The sequence below is a fragment of the Loxodonta africana genome, chromosome 27 (assembly GCF_030014295.1).
Source record: "Loxodonta africana isolate mLoxAfr1 chromosome 27, mLoxAfr1.hap2, whole genome shotgun sequence".
Classification (NCBI taxonomy): domain Eukaryota; kingdom Metazoa; phylum Chordata; class Mammalia; order Proboscidea; family Elephantidae; genus Loxodonta; species Loxodonta africana.
In genome coordinates this window covers 28785061-28801366 of record NC_087368.1, presented here as the reverse complement: position 1 = coordinate 28801366, position 16306 = coordinate 28785061, and the positions used below count along the sequence as shown (strand labels likewise).

Sequence of the window (16306 nt, the reverse complement as noted above, 5' to 3'; positions counted from 1 at the left end):
AATTCCCTTAACAGTTCCAGTAAGTAGGAACATCAACGTATGGAATTAGAATACCAGGCCTGAGAGAGATGCATTCCGCGGACTAGACAAGAGACCAATGCAGTCACAGCGCCAAATGTTATAAAACATCTAACTGAAAACGTGAGGGTGGAGTTCAGAGGGAGGACACGGAATGGAGTTGAAAATATCTGTCAGAGAAAATCGTTTCTCAACGTTTCTCTATAACACATAGGGAATGCACGACAAGGACGGCTTTTGGTTAGAGTTAGAAAATGAAGGAAGATTTGAGACAATAGGAAATTACCTGGATACAAGAAGAACCTTTTGAGAAAAACCAGACTGAAGAAAGAAAATTGGCCTTAACAGGCATTTGAAAGGTTTCCTGCAGGAAGTGGTTTCCGGATAAATTCAAAATATTAAAAATCTTTTGGATTAAGCTTTATCACATCTTTAGAATCTAAGTAGAAAATAATCATTTACCCTCAGTTTCATCCATCAAGAAGATAATGACCCCAAACACTCTCCACAACTAAGTAAAAGCTATTTAAAGGAAAGAGGGGGAGTCTGGGTAAGTAATTGGGGTAGAGTAGCCTCTTCAGAGGTCTTAACCTTATCCCCTCTGAGCAAACATGGGAGGCAAGCCAAACAGAACTTAAATAAGATGAAAGAGAGCATTTCTTGTGAAACTCTTCCTCGTAGGTCCTTTCAGGACGCACATGCTTCCTTCTGAGTCCTGAGAGTAAAAGAAATTACCAACCTCACTTTGTCTTCTTATGACCACCCATAATTTTGTGGCTAATTTCCCACTTAAAATTGCTTAAACTATTTCTCACTTTTAAGTTAACACAGAAAGAAGGCTAGACATTTCTCAATATAACGGTAGTTCAAAATCTAAGCTAACAGGAAACTGCTCAAAATATTTTAAGAAATGGGGAAAAAAAGTCTCTACATGAAACAACCTGATTAAAATATTTTCAAAAGATGCCTGTGCTTTCCAGGCATAGACTCCATGTTTCCTATATCTACATTAAGTTACAAAATGGAATTGGAACCCCAAATCAATACTGCCTATAGTGGGATGGAAGTGGGTGGGTAGGAACGTCTGCATACTTCTTTCAAGCTGTCCACCTTTATATCAACTCAAAACATTGTGCTTGTGTCTGGTTACCATTAATAACACCCAGGATCAATTCTGCTATTTTACTTATAAGGGTTATTTTGAGAGAGGCAGAGTTACTAGTGGGAATGTTACCACTACTTAGGGCTTAGGAGTTAGACACACTTGTGCTTGGATGCTGGATATATGATGTTGGACAAGCTATTCAGTATTACCAGGTTTCTTTTCTTATTAGTAAAATGAGGATAATAATGACTCTCTTGGTCACTTGATGTCCATCTAAGTGATGGTATAGGCTATTGAGTGTTGAAGATGTACATGCCTTTAGTGACCAAACAGGTACAGAAGTGTGCAAAGAGGGCTGGTTTTAGGACAGTAGGGAGTAGTTTAAGCTCCACTAAAAAGCATTCACCATCTAAATATTTTAAACAGCGTAGCCAAACAATATTCCTCCGCTAGAAAAAATACGCCCTTCTCATGAATTACAGGAATATTCTAAGTGACTTCTAGATTCCAATATGCTGAACAACTCTTTGATGGAGGCGGAGCTGCATGGCGATTTAGTATAAATACCTCACCTGACACTATAATCATGATTTTGCATGTTTCTGAGAACTCCACTATTCCTTATCAACTCATTTCCTGGCTCCATCTGTTAAGCAGGTATTGTCTCTTGGGCAAACAAACTAAGGGCATTACACCTGATCCCTACTCTTGGGATTTAGTTCCTTTTCTTGGATTCATTAGTTAGTTTGCTTAATTAGTTAATTTGTGTTTATTTGGCTAACTGGTTGGTTGGTTGGTTGGTTGGTAGGTTGGTGGTAGGTTGGTTGGTTGGTTGGTTGGTTGGTTGGTTGGTTGGTTGGTTGGTTGGTTGGTTGGTTGGCGGGCAATAGGCTGAAGAACTGACCTATGTTTAAGGGAATTCAGATGGGAAATACATGGTAAAATGTTAGTGACTACTGATAGGCCTGACCATTGATATGGCAAAAAACCGTGGGTTAATACAGGTACCATACATTGTCTTCCCCCAGTGGATAAATTATCGTCTGGTTTGTCACAATGCCTGATGTTTTCACCGTGTCGTGTACCATGCTGGCTTTTATTTGGAATTACTCTCATTTGGTTCAAAACAACGGTTAGAAATTGAGAGACAGATTAGGGAAAATTTCACTTTTCATATGAAGATCTGGGGATCTTTGGCTTGTCAAATCACTCTCAAACTCGTCATCTGCTTCTCTATGAAAAGATATTATATTAGCCATAATTTCCTGACATATACAAAATTAGGAATTTTGTGATCTCTAGCCCCTCATCACTGAAAAAATCTTAAAGGGAACTCTTGAAAAACTTTATAATCGGTTTTTTAATAGTATTTTTTAAAATGAGGCTCTAAGTAACACTTCACATAAATCTCCTTTTCAGAAAAAGAACTCTTTTCTTGTACAAATTCCCGCGTTTGGGGGTTTTCAATGAAAAGTTACCGTTTTCACTTTACGTATTCTATTGAAGTAAGAGTGCGTCTAAAGAAATAAATTCCAAGGTGTCTTACAATATATTTCTCATGTAATTTTGCACCTTGGTTTCATTCAGTACACCTCAAATATGATTATTTTTCGCAACATTAAACCCAAAGCCCAATCAATGCATTCTTTAACAGCTACTTCCCTAAAATCTTTTGTTTCAGCTCTTGATGTTCCCATAGTGGTGATATCTGCATTTCAATCCTCTATTTCTTATGGAGACAAACGATATCTTTAAAGGTAGCAAAGAGAAGGTGCTCCAAAGACGCTTCAAGAATACAAGTTTCTTCCAACTCAGGGCTGATGTAAGATAAACAGCTGATAGTTCTATGTAGATGCCTAGCAATTAAAATAAACAGCCTTTTTTCTTAAGAGAAACGACAGAAATTAAACTAAAACCTTGCAATTTTCTCAGTCTCAACAAAGAAAACCATGCCAATTTTAAAATGGCTATATGAAATAAAGACTTTATAGCACCAATATTTTATGGATAAAGAGACACTGTAGCCCTCTTATAATGACTTTCAGCACCATAGCAAGCGACACATTCATCTTCCATATTCTATTTATGTTTTTATGGTTTTTTTTTTAACCATTCGCATGACTTTTCTTTTTCATACACCAGGTTCCTTTCTTATTTCTTTACCAAAGGAAAGAAAAAAAATAGCTATTTTAACAGCAATATCATTAACCAATAAGTCAATAGCAACAATGGCAAGCATCAAATTAAATGCCTATTAACCATACATTAAACAAAATATGTCTTTACTATGGTTTCAAACACTAAGGAAAGGAGAATCCTTAGGCTTTTTTTTTTTTTTTTTTTGACTTATAAAACATCATTACAGAGTGTACAGCATAGCAAAGGTGGGCAAAGAGACTTTTTTCCCCCCCAGAACCTCTCCAACTCAACTGAAATGAATTCCACCACCTGCCACTGTGGCAGAACGCACTTTCCTCAAAGACCATGGGGTTACAGGCCCTGAAAAATACTCAGGGCTGTCATATAAACGACACCAAGCTGTATGAAAGAAATGTTTTTAAAGTACCTAGACTCTTTGTTATTAACAAAGCCAGTCTTAATAAGCACTGGTCGGTATATGTAACACACATTCCTTGAACCCTTAAAATGTACTCAGAACTACATTCAATTACATCAGTTATGCACAAGCTCTAGACAATATGGCTCCTGTGAGAAGAAATCCAAGTTCAAGGTCTTAGAACATTTACCTGATGAATTGCCAGGCATATTACAGACATGGCTCCATGTGATTTTGAAAATACTTTTCCCATTGTAGATATAAATAACCTCATCAGATAGGTGAGGAAAGAGCTATTTAGAGATGTCATGTAACTCGTCCAAAGAAATTAATATTACTATTTAGACATTTTTCTGGTATAGACTTCAACTGAAAAATCCCTGAAGGGCTAAGTGTCTTCTTCTTGTATTTGAAAGGGTATTTATTTATATGGTATCACAAGCTCATGTGAATTTTAATGAACTGAACACACACATCTCTATATATTTATGTTACATATTATTTTAAATACAAATTACTATATATCATTTACCATATATTTATGAAAACATCAATGACTGAAAGTAGAGAACTTACAACAGGTATAAGAGATAATTTCACACTAACGGAATAAATATTCTCAGTTAGAGTTAGAAAGGCTCACTTTTAAAGAATAAATACGGGAAACATGTGCGCTGCATTATTTTTGACATTCCTGGTGTTTTTACTGACCCAAAGAACATCTGTTAGGCCATGTTTGTGCTTTCCATAGATGTGACATTTAAAGTTCCAAAACAGAAAGGTAAACCCTTTGGAACCTAAGTAACCACCCTGAACTGTTCTGTGTCCTCAACACCTTGAAAATACAAGACATATCCCACTCTGATGCTCAGGATTTCAAAGTCCAGATGAAGGGCACAAAATACTCACAAAAGCATGAGAGAGAGGGTAGCGTAAGATCTTTGCTCCCAAATGGTGCTCCAAGGAGGTGGTGATGTGGCAAAACATTTAGATAGGATGGGACGAGTCAACTGATAATTTCTTGAGAAGGTGAATTTTCGCAAGAAAAACAGACACGGACTAAGAGACAAAGAGAAAGAGCACTGTGGTGCACTGACACAAGCTAAATCCTAACAAGAAGAAATTTAAAGACAGGAGCAGGAGACCAAATAGAACACTTGGACAGGAGAATTTCTGTTCCATCGGTAGACAGGGATTAGTAAAATTAATGTTCAGATTATAGGCGAAAGCAATATAATGCCACGATTTGGTGAAGCCATTTGAAACTCCACAAAAAGCATGACATTATTTCCCAATAAAAACGTATCCTTTCTGCAGGTGCAAATGAGTTAGAGAGGCAGGTTATGGTATTAAACACTGCCAAATACAAATTTACACCTAACGCAGTAACGTCACCTGTTACATTTAATGTTGGCAGATTGTTTTCATTTTGTCTAATATGTATATTAACAGTGATGACAAGCAAATGCTGAGTATATAGCTATAAAATACTTTTGAAGTAAAATGACTCCCAAAACATCTTACAACTATGGATTTTATTTTATACTTATTTCAAAGACCGATTAAAGTTAACAGAGTATAATCATAATAATAGTAATGAGAGAATACTCTTAAAGTTTTTAATATCCTGATATAGGAATCAATAGATTATTTCTGGTAGAAAAATGCCTTTGATTGTAGTTGTCTGATTCAGTTGAAGATAACAAAGAGACCACTACCTTCAAGATGGCTATTTTTTCCTAATTCTGGTTAAAACCAAAACCCATTGAGTCAATTACAATTCCTAGTGACCCTACAGGACAGAGTAGAACTGCCCCATTGGGTTTCTAAGGCTGTAAATCTTTAAGTAGGCAGACTACCACATCTTCCTCCCCCGGAGTGGCTAACGGGTTTCAGCCACTGACCTTTTGGTTAGCAGTCGAGCATTTAACCACTGCACCACCAGGGCTCCTTCAATTCTAGTTATAAGATCATAAAAACTGGCATTTTCTCAAAAGAGGCCCAGGATGAAAATCCCATATAAAAGGTACATAAAGTCCAATTTGGAGCTCTGGTGGCACAGAACTTAAGCACTCAGATGTTAACAGAAAGATTGGCAGTTCAATCCCACCAGTCATTCCTCGGGAGAAAGATATGGCAGTCTGCTTCCATAAAGATTACAGTCTTAGAAATCCTATGGGGCAGTTCTACTTTGTCCTATAGGGTCGCTAGGAGTCAGAATCGACTGGAAGGCAATGGGTTTGGTTTTGGTTTACAGGTCAATTCTGAGTAAAGGATGCATTGACTGAGGTTACCAAAGTCCCTACACAAGCTAACATTTTCTGAAATGAAAGTGAGGCCAATATCAATACCAAATGAAGCAAATATAGAAGTTTATATATTGATTGGTTGTGACTAGTTGTAAAATTAATACTGGAATAAAGTAAAATTCACATAAGAAGTTCAGGGAAATATCATACACACCTCCAATTTCAAAAGGAAAGGAAATGCAGTTGTCAAAAATAGAACTGTTTCCTGTTTTGTTTTTTTTTTTGGTTGGGGGGGTAGGTAGCCTAATCTCATTATTGGGAAGTTAAATAAACGTGTTTTTCAGATCATTTTGCTTCATAGGCTTCTTGCTCAACAGGCTGTGCGTCCACCTGTGGGAGGTACCCACTCTCCTCACAATGTAATTCCTCAGACCCATAAATTTCACAGAACGTTTCTTTTAGTTGGCACTGATTTCAGAAAATAAACGGTACGAAGAAAGGAGCTTCCCCTGGTGTTTAGTTTCTTCCTTTACTGGCGTTTGTTTCCCTGTGGGCTAGTTCACAGTAGGTAGGCTGTATGTCCCACTTACATATATACATTCCACTCCAGGAGTATGTCAGTGACACTTGTCAGAAATGACCCACAGGTAGGTGCTACTTCATACCCTGTAATGAACCTACCTAAGAGTATGACAAAATATAATATCCGGCCCTCCCCCGACACATGGCGATTAACAGCGAAATTCACATTCCCTCCCTTGTTATGTAAACACTCTATCAGTCAGGACAGAAGAAAAAAGAATTGATTAATTTCAAGTTTATCCAGCTACATGGTCTCATATTTATTCACCCAGAAATGTGTACAGGATGAGTATACCAAACCAAAAAAAAACAACCCAGTGCCGTTGAGTCGATTCCGACTCATAGCGACCGGACAGGACAGAGTAGAACTGCACCATAGCGTTTCCAAGGAGCACCTGACCCTTTGGTTAGCAGCTGTAGCACTTAACCACTATGCCACCAGGGTTTCCCAGGATGAATACAGAACTGCTAAATGGATTCGGTCCAATATCAAAGTTACTCCCCTCCCTGAAGCAACCTAGGCTGGTTCTATGCTTCCCTATAAAACGAGTGTAGTATGCAGAAGAAAAAAAACAATTTCTGATTTTACTTGATCAAGGAGGAAGGATATCCCTCGCGGATGATTTCAGAACTTGTGGATACTTGTCTTCAACGTTGATTTTAAGGGCCCAGTGAAATGTTAAGGGTAATGTAAACGTCCATAAATACAATTCAACCAGCCTGTGACAACAAAGGCAGAAGGGAGTATTTCAGCCTCTTAGAAGTGAGCTGGTATGCTTGGCACACACTAACTACTCTTATATCCTATGGCTATTAGGCATGGAATCTTTCTATGGTATACTTATTACTCACCGCATGTCAGAAACAGAAAAGGGGGGGGTGGGAGGGAGGACAAAAAAAAAAAAAAGGAAACCAAATATAAGAAGCATGAAAAGGCAGAGACAAGTAAATTCACACCTTGTTTTCAATGCTTCTATCATTTACTTTTCCTTAATTTTTAAGTTAGCAAATATAGTGGACCCAGGAGGAAAACACATGCAGAGGGGGGGAACAAAGCAGTGCAAATCTCTGTGACTTGTACAATAGCTCTGATTTAGTCCTTGTGTTTTAATATCTGAACGAATTGCGGTCTGTTTTTCATTACTCTCCATCTGGAGCTGTTGCCCGCTTTGTTCAGTAATTTCTGGCCGTTTTGGCCTGGCGGTGACTGTTTTGTTTTATGTTCCCATATTATACAGAATGAAAGCTGCCGCAGCCACCACCCAAGAAAGAACAACCTTAAAAACGAGAGGTTATGTTGAAAGAGTCCCCAGTGACCCCCTCTGGAATCAAGAAGTGAGTATAAATGTTTATCTGGGTCAGACTACTGTAAACTTATAGGGGGTGAAGGGGATGGATGCAGGAGGGAACAAAAGCCTTTCTTTTAGATGTTAAGTTAGATTAATACATCAAGGTTAATTTTCATGCCTTGTTTTTAAAAAGTCTCTAAATTTAGACACTAGTATGTGTAGCTTCTCTTCTTCACTAAACACTATCTTGCATATAATACGCTGCATGAACAACAGGTCAAAAAAGGTAGATTAATATCATACTTTAAAAAGAAAAATAAATAAGTCCCTCTCTTCATAATATTTCATTTTAATTTTATAGCCTTAGTCTGGAGGCAAAGTTGCAAATGATTCAGAAGCAAGTGTCTCTGAAAAGACTAAATCCGATTTGTTTTCTCTAATGACAGGCTCATTGCTCTCGTACTGGTCTTTGAAAAATCCACCTCTGACATCTTTTCCATTTCTTTTCTTAAGAAAGCATTGGTCAGGAGCAGAACTGAGGACCCAGACATAAATTCATTCACCTATGGTCAGCTGATCTTTGACAAAGGACCAAAGTCTACTAAATGTGAAAAAGACAGTCTCTTTAACAAATGGTGCTGGCAAAACTGGATGTCCATCTATTAAAAAAAAAAAACAACAGGGCCCATACCTTATACCATACACAAAAACAAACTCTAAATAGATCAAAGACCTAAATATAAAACCTAAAACAATTAAGATCATAGAAGGAAAAACAGGAACAACACTAGGGGCACTAATACATGGCATAAATACATTACAAACCATAACTAACAATGCACAAACACCAGAAGATAAACTAGATAACAGGCAGCTTGTAAAAATTAAATATTTATGCTCATCAAAAGAATTCACAAAAAGAAAACCTACAGACTGGGAAAAACTTTTTGGCTATGACATACCCAACAAGGGTCTAATCTCTAAAACATAGAGAATATTTCAACAGTACAACAAGAAAAAGACAAATAATCCAGTTAAGATTAAAAAAATGAGTGAAGGATATGAACAGACACTTCACCAAAGAAAAAATTTAGGCTTATAACAGACACATGAGGAAACGCTCACAATTACTAGCCATCGATTAGATTCTGACTCATAGCAACTCCATAGGACACAGTAGAACTGCCCCATGGGGTTTCCAAGGAGCAGCTGGTGGATTTGAACTGCCAGCCCTTTGGTGAGAAGCCAAGCTCTTAACCACTTTGCCACGATGGCTTCCATTGGCCACTAGAGAAATGCAAATCAAAACTACAATGAGATACCATCTCACCACAACATTACTGGCAGGAATCAAAAAAACAGAAAATAACAACTGTTGGAGAGGTGCAGGGAGATTGGAACTATTGTGCACTGCTGGTGGGAATGTAAATTGGTACAACCACTATGGAAAACGATATGGAGCCTCCCTAAAAAGCTAGATATAGAAATACCTGATGACTCAGCAATCCCACTCTTAGGAATATATCCTAGAGAAATAAAAGCTGCGACATGAATAGACATATGCACATCTATGTTCATTGCACCATTATTCACAATAGAAAAAAGATAGAAACAACCTAAATGCCCATCAACAGATGAATGGATAAACAAATTATGGTACATACACACAATGGCATAGTATACAATGATAAAGAACAATGATGAATCCTCAAAGCATCTCACAACATGGGTGAATCTGGAGGGCATTATGCTGAGTGAGATAAGTCAATCACAAAAGGATGAATATTGTATGAGACCACTATTACAAAACACAAGAAAACGTTTACACAAAGAAAAAAATAATCTTCAACGGTTACAAGGTATGGGAGGGGTGGGGAGGGGAAATCACTAACTAGATAGCAGACAAGTGTTAACTTTGGTGAAGGGAAAGACAACCTACAATATAGGGGAAGTCAGCACAACTTGACCAAGGCAAAGTCATAGAAGCTTCCTAGACACATCCAAACACCTTGAGGGACCAAGTTACTGGGGGTGAGGGCTGGGGACTATGGTCATGGAGGACATCTAGGTCAAATGGCATCACATAGTTCATAAAGAAAATGTTCTACATCCTACTTTGATGAGTAGCGTCTAGGGTCTTAAAAACTTGCAAGTGGTCATATAAGATACATCTGTTGGTCCCATCCTGTCCAGAGCAAACGAGAATGAAGAAAACCAAAGACATGGGGAAAATATTAGTCCAAAAGGCTAGTGGATCACATGAACCACAACCTCCACCAGCCTGAGCCTGGTACAACTAGACAGTGCCCAGCTACCACCACCGGCCACTCTGACAGGGATCACAATGGAGAGTCTCTGACAGAACAGGGGAAAAATGTAGAGCAAAATTCAAAATCTCTCTCTCTCTCACACACACACACACACACAAACAGGCTTCCTGGTCTAACAGAGACTGGAGGAACCCGAGACCATGGCCCCAGGCTACCCTTTTAACTCAGAACTGAAACCACCGCTGAAGTCCATCTTTCAGCCAAAGATTAAAAAACCCATTGTTGTTGAGTCAGTTCTAACTCATAGTGACCCAATAGGACAGAGTAGAACTGCCCCACAGGGTTTCCAAGGAGCAGGCTGGTAGATTCGAACTGCCGACCTTTTGGTTAGCAGTCAAGCTCTTAAGCATTGCGCTACCAGGGCTCAAAGTTTACACATGCCTACAAGATAAACAATAACATATGTGAGGAACTTGGTTCTTAGGTCAATCAAGTATATAAGACCAAATGGGCAACACCTGCCTAAGAGCAAAGACGAAAAGGCAGGAAGGGACAAGAAAACTGGACAAAGGGACAAGGCGAGCCTGGGATGGAAAGCAAAAAGGGGAGAGCGCTGACACAGTGTGAGGGTTGCAACCAATGTCACAAAACAACTTGTGTGTAAATTTTTGAATGGGAAACTAATTTGTACTGTAAGCTTTCACCTAATGTACAATAAAATTAAAATTAAAAAACAAAATCGGTCAAGAAGAACATAATCCATTATTTAAAGATGTAATACCTGCCATTTTTCTGAATTCATCGCATTTTCACCTGACATCATTTTACAAAAGCAAAGAAAACATATAGCCATGTGCCACTCAGGTTTCATAGAAAGAACAACTAAAATGTAGTTGAAACTAGCTCAACTTTTTCAAGTAATTTTTTTGCCTCTTTTTTTTGTTTTGACTGAAAAGACAACATAACAGATTTGGAGAAATGTATAGATAACAATGACACTCGCAATTCCAACACCTTTACACAGATATTTTTGTTTTGCTGAACACTGCAGACATTTTATATAACAACTAACACAAGGTATTGTCAAGTATTCCCCCCGTATTAACTCATTTAATCATCACAACCATATGAGTTACGTTCTATTGTTACCCCCATTTTATAGCTGAGAAAACAGAGATGTGGCAAGACTGAGTCATTTCCATCAGTTTATGCAGCTACCAAGTAAAAAAGTAGTATTCAAACCGGGTAATCTGACTCCACCACAGTTATAATCATGGACGAAACTGACTCTCAACTAATTCACACAGTTCTGTATTTATTGCACATATTATTTCATACTCTTCTATACTCGTTTGGAAACCCTGGTGGCATAGTGGTTAAGTGCTATGGCTATTAACCAAAAGGTCAGCAGTTTGAATCCACCAGGCACTCCTTGGAAACTCTATGGGGCAGTTCTACTCTGTCCTATAGGGTTGCTATGAGTTGGAAGCGACTTGAGGGCAAGAGGTTTTTTTTTTTGTTTTTTTGTTTTTTTTTTTTGGTTTTATATCTATTTAAATCCAGACAATAATCATTTGCCAGGGTTTCACATGGTCTTTTGTCCTCATGACTATAATTTTAGGGACTACATATAGTTATATATGCTCCATAAGTTACTGAATTATTTTTCTAAAGCTAGATTTTGGATGTTTCCTTTTTTTTTTTTTTTTTGTATAGAGGATAAAAGGATACTCATACTTATTTTTTAATAAAAACCCAGTACCATCAAGTTGATTCTGACTCATAGCGACCCTATAGCACAGAGTAGAACTGCCCCATAGAGCTTCCAAGGAGCACCTGGCAGATTCGAACTGCCGACCCTTTGGTTAGCAGCCATAGCACTTAACCACTATGCCACCGGGGTATTTTTTAATGTTTGCATAAAATATTCGGGGAATGTCCTCAGGAGAATTACTAGCATCTATGGTATGTCTCTTATTGCTCTTTCCCTCCTGACTTTTTTTAACTGCTCTACCAGTTGAGCATGGTACTAACGAAGAGCGGATGAACCAGCCACACAGTCACCGGCACTGGATGGTCTTTATTTTATATGGTTTATGACTTGAATAGGTATAAATTATCCCTGCAAATGCTTTAATTTGCATTTTTCCAATCATAACCTAACTTTCCTTGAGAATACTACTTCCCCTGTAGCCCACTCCATTTTTTTTTTCTTCTCACATCCCTCCTCTCATTAGAATGAGTCTTCATTGCTTTACCTTAGTATGGTTCCAATCCTACCTAAAATCTCCAAATTAAAACTTCATGTCATCATATTTTATAACCAACCAGTCTTGGTTACTCTCCATTATGTATTGATCCTTGGTATCATTACTGTTATTTCTCCACCATGCTTTGTGGATCACTCACTTTTTCTGATACTACACCTGTTTCAATTCTTGGCTATTTCAATAAACACTTAGATGATCATCTCGATACCCTGTCCCAGCAGTTCCTTGAACCGCTGGATGGCCTTGTATCTTCCTCCCAACCTCAGCCCATTGATCCCATGGTTATCATTAACAACTACAGCGAAACCAGTGAGAGCCAGAACTCAACAGGACTACCCTGCTTTTCCAAGTCTCTCAAGTTTTCCACCTTTGACAAGGTACAGTCTTACCACTTAGCTACTGCTCTCTATTACTGAAAAATATTTGAGTTTTCCTCCTCTGACAGGTTTCTGCTTTACACAGTTTCCAGTTTTCCCAAGTTTTAATGTATAACATTTTTCCATATGTGTAGCTGCTATCCCTTCCTAATTGTATTGCATTTCTTCTTGTAACCATTGTTGTTGTTGTTGTTAGGTGCCGTCGAGTGGGTTCTGACTCATAGCGACCCTATGCACAACAGAACAAAACACTGCCCCGGCCTGAGCCATCCCTACAATCGTTGTTATGCTTGAGCTCATTGCTGCAGTCACTGTGTCAATCCACCTCGTTGAGGGTCTTCCTCTTTTCCACTGACCCTGTACTCTGCCAAGCATGATGTCCTTCTCCAGGGACTGATCCCTCCTGACAACATGTCCAAAGTATGTAAGGTACAGTCTCGCCATCCTTGCCTCTAAGGAGCATTCCGGCCGCACTTCTTCCAAGACAGGCTTGTTTGTTCTTTTGGCAGTCCATGGTATATTCAATATTCTTCGCCAACACCACAATTCAGGATTTCATTTTACTTGGATCCACAATCAATAGCCATGGAAGCAGAAGTCAAGAAATCAAAAGATGCATTGCATTGGGCAAATCTGCTGCAAAGGACCTCTTCAAAGTGTTGAAGAGCAAAGATGTCACCTTGAGGACTAAGGTGCGCCTGACCCAAGCCATGGTATTTTCAGTCACATCATACGCATGTGAAAGCTGGACAATGAATAAGGAAGACTGAAGAAGAGTTGCCGCCTTTGAATTGTGGTGTTGATTCAGCATTACTACTGCTAAGCACAGGCCCCAAATGCTGGGGCCAAAAAGGTATCCAGAGGCGTTTGTGTGTGTATAATGGCCACAAAATCAGACTGCCTTCTTCACATTGCCCTCAAGGCAAAAGTTCTAGCAGGCTCTGTGTTGCTGTTGCTGTTGTTAGGTGCCATCGAGTTGATTTCAAAGCTTAGTGACAAAGTGACAGAGCAGAATTACCGCATAGGGTTTTCTATCTAGGCTTTAACTTTTGTGGAAGCAGGTTATCAGGTCTTTTCTGCTATGGAGCTGTGGGTGGGCTTGAACTGCCAACTTCTTGGTTCACAGCTGTGTGCCTAACCATTGCACAACCAAGGCACCTGAACAGGCCCTATGCCCTTCCTTAAAATCATATTTTAGCTCTCCTTCTTTGAAATGATTGCCCTTTGTGTTTGCATGGTTCTTTCCCTTGTTCCTTCCTCCCTTTCTGTATCCCTTTCTTCTCTCCTTCTCTCTCTCCTTCTTTTCCTCTTTCATGTTATGTTCGACTCCAGTGGCCTCCAATTTATTTTTAAATCCCATGAATGCAAAATATTTCATAGTGGCAAGTCCAATTATTTTTATTGAAAACATATGTATTTGCAAAATTATACCAATATATACAGTACAAGAAATACACAGAAAGATTGATACGAAAACAGGGATACGAGTTCTACTACAGTGAAACCTGAGAGAGCGGTAATTCAATGGAACTGTCTTGTTTTTCCAGGTATTGCAAGTCTTCCACTTTGGACAAGGTACAGTCTTACCACTTTTCTATCACTCGTTTTCGTGGGAAATATTTTGAGTTTTCCTTCTCTGACAGGTTTCCACCTTCCACAGGTTCCGGCTTTTGCAGCTTTTACGGTATTTTCTTCTAGCACCCCTAAGAGACAGCCGAGCACTGCTCTGTACACACCCCATGTTGGAGATAAGTAATTCAGATTACAGAGGCCACCTTTGTGGAGTTTAAAAGTCTCTTTGGGGAGAGAGAATTAAATAAGCAGTTATAAGAAAATGTGGGTAGAGGTGCTAGGAGCTGAGACAGGAATACTCACAGTATGCGCTGTTCAGATCGGCACTTCACTGCCAGACGTAACGTGCTTAGGAAACCATGACCACTCTTTTTCAGTTACATCCCTCTCTAAACCATCACAGTTATGTAAAAGAACAATTTTTCCAAGCTGACATCTACACTTTGTACTCTCCACTATTGTCCAGTAATGAGATATCTGGGTTCTTGAGCAAAACTTTGCCTAGACAAGGACCCCTTCATACTGACCACTCCAATTATCAGACACATAATGAAATCTGCTAAGGTTTACAGATGTCACTTGCCCACGAAAGCATTTGTGCCTCTGATTGGCACTCAAATAATATTATTGACTGCCTGACTTGGGGGTCTCAATTTTGTCTGGTCATTCCTATAGAGATTTTTAACCAAAAGACTTTGGAAATGTGTTGGACATGTCTGAGAGCAACAAAATTAGCAAGTCTAACAATTTTACCTTTGACAACTCTCATAATGGAGCCTGTGTGACTCCATTCTCCTCCTGAACTACGGCTATAAAATCTACACTGTTTTTCTGCCTCCAGTTTTTCCACTTATAAATCAATTTCACTCACTTTTGCTAAAATAACTTTTTAAAACAGATAACGATCACATCATGTCAGCTCCAAAAACTATTGAGAGGTCCATGTCGCGTCACAAATTACATTCAAGATATCAAGGATGACAGAAGACTCCAAAATCTTGACCCTTTCCAACTTTCTATCAATATCCTTTCCTAAGCATTTTTTTTTTAACTCCAGTTACATGGGTCTAATAACTGTTCCTGAAAGACATTCTGAAATTCTTTCTCCTGAACATCACCCTTTCCCAAGTTCATCCATTCTGTCTTGCCTGGGTACATCAACTTCATGTCCCAAAAGGCATCTCCATATTCCTCCCTCACGGTATTCTGTGTGTACCTGTTACGGTTACTTCTGTTACGCTCCCAGGTATACGAGGATGATTATGCACGTGGTTTCCTTTTCAGGGAGAAATTGAAATGTTAGATGCTAGAAACTACACATTAGTATTCTTCGTCTCCTAGTATTTAATGCATTTCTAATTTTATAGGAGATACAGAAAACTTTTTTTTTTTTTTAATGCTGAATTGAATCTTACTACCATCCCCTAAGTAAGCTAGGATATATTTGCAATTTAGGGATATTCTTCTCTAATACTTGTGTACATTATATTTGTATGTGAAATAGGGGAATTGCCCATATTTAGAATGATTTTGGCTTTGACATAGATCTTGATTCCAGTATTACCACAAAAGCTGAATTAGAGGAAAAACAACATATGTTACAAGAGGCATTCCAATTTTCCACTAAGAACTAAGCCATGGAAGACAGGCCATATAGATTTCACAAATTATTTAATGCAACCCATAAAAGAGTATGAAATTCCCAGACACAAAGACACATGAGCCACAGATACAGTCAAATGACTTCAGAAATATTTTCCGAGGGGAAAGAAAAGTCTGACTGAATAAGATAGCAACTCGGAGGTCCCGTGAGGTGCTTGTAGCCAAGGCTCAGACACAATAGACCTATCAGTAAACTCATTCCTAGTCAACCAGTGTTGCTAAAGCTTTAAAGAACAGAGAAATTAAAACATGTTTTGCATGGCAAATGTTTCCCAAGAGTTCCTCATTTTTATATGGGAAATCAATTTGCATCACTGATGATATCATTCAAGTCAGACAACCCCAAGTTGTTAGA

The 16306-nt window shown here is 38.6% G+C and overlaps 1 protein-coding gene across 1 annotated transcript in view; it reads right to left on the bottom strand.

Moving 5' to 3' along the window:
• LOC111752149 (RNA-binding motif, single-stranded-interacting protein 3-like) overlaps positions 1 to 16306 on the bottom strand; it is a 159733-nt gene that overhangs the window by 85111 nt on the left and 58316 nt on the right. The window lies entirely within an intron of this gene.